Source organism: Terrapene carolina, unplaced genomic scaffold (assembly GCF_002925995.2).
Source record: "Terrapene carolina triunguis isolate 2854851 unplaced genomic scaffold, T_m_triunguis-2.0 Scaffold88, whole genome shotgun sequence".
NCBI lineage: Eukaryota > Metazoa > Chordata > Testudines > Emydidae > Terrapene > Terrapene triunguis.
In genome coordinates this window covers 2,486,329-2,487,774 of record NW_020664439.1, presented here as the reverse complement: position 1 = coordinate 2,487,774, position 1,446 = coordinate 2,486,329, and positions in this window count along the sequence as shown.

The following is a 1,446-nucleotide window of genomic DNA, read 5'->3' as shown; positions in this document are numbered from 1 at the left end:
GGCCAAGGAAGCTTCTTAACTGTACAAATAGTTTGTCCAATATAACCAAAGGAGGTGAAGGCTTTGCTCCATTACTCCAGTGTTGGCACAGGGAGTTACTTTAGTGTTCGGTGTATAGACAGTCTTTATACCACATTTTTAAGATTGTGTTGGGAGACTGAGAGGCAACGTAACAGTCCAAGCAATAAGGGAGGAACAGACATTTCACGGCAGAAAGTGACTGAGAAACTAGTAATTGATGGGGAGTTCTTGAATTCAATAATTCATCCCACACATCCAAGTATACATCAACCTTTCAAGTCTCAAAACGTGGGCCAGAGTCCCCAATGCTAGAAGCTTTAAACAATGTGACACTGGCTCCTTTAACTTCAGTTTCATGACCACATTCTTGATACGAGACAAGGTAAATTTGGCTCTAGGACAATGGATACCCACTGGACATATCTGTCAAACACAGGCACTGACTTTTTTCCTGGTGGGTGCTCCACCCCCACTCCGCCCCAAGGTCCCAACCCCCTCCCCCCGGCCCCCCCCCATCCCCTCCAGCCCCCCTCCTGAGGTCCTGCCCAACAGCTGTGACTGGTGGTTGCTGAACACCCCCTATTTTTTTCCCTCATGAGTGCTTGAGCCCCAGAGCACCTGCGAGTCGGTAACTATGCTGTCAAGTACCCCACCACCACCAGACCCAAATCTAACTTTGCCATTTCAATGGACTAATGAGGGGAAAGAAGAAACTTGATATCGGTTTCCCTTTCTTTCAGGACAAGAACAAACACAAACAAATGAGGAGAAACGTTGTGGGTTTTAAAAGCAGAACACAGGTTTATTTACAATCAAGTTCTGATGGGCAGCTGAATAAATAAAAGTTTTGCCCTGTATACTCTCAACTCCCCTCTGCAGAAGTTGTCTGAAAGAAAGGCTGGGTTAGAGAAAGACCTCTATCCTAGGAACAACCCTCTTTCCTAATCCATCAAAACACTTCCTTAGAAAACAAGCTCAGGAAGGAAGCAAAATAAAGTGCAAATAAAAAGGCGACAGAACGCTGGTGACTTATCTTGAGGCCCATTTGAGGTGGAAAAGTTTGGCTGGATAAAAGTTACAAAACATCACAGTTAGTTCTCCTCCAACCACCTCACATATTTAGTTGCCTGAGGATACAGGGTGTAAACCCTGTTCGATGGCACAGGAAGGGCTCAAGCACAAAGGAGAATATTGCACATGTGCTCAGAAAGGGGGCAAGTGGCCAGGGATTGCCAGCATTAGAGCATTACATTCAGGATTGAATCCCATTGCTCCCCCGTGCTCCACCAACAGCCTCCAATAGAGAAGGACGGATGGACAGCAGAAGAGACTATACATTTATTTTCTGGTACTGGAAGTCTTGGTATGGATATATTCCTCATCACAGCAGCACCACCACTCCCACTGCAGATGTTACACCTCCCC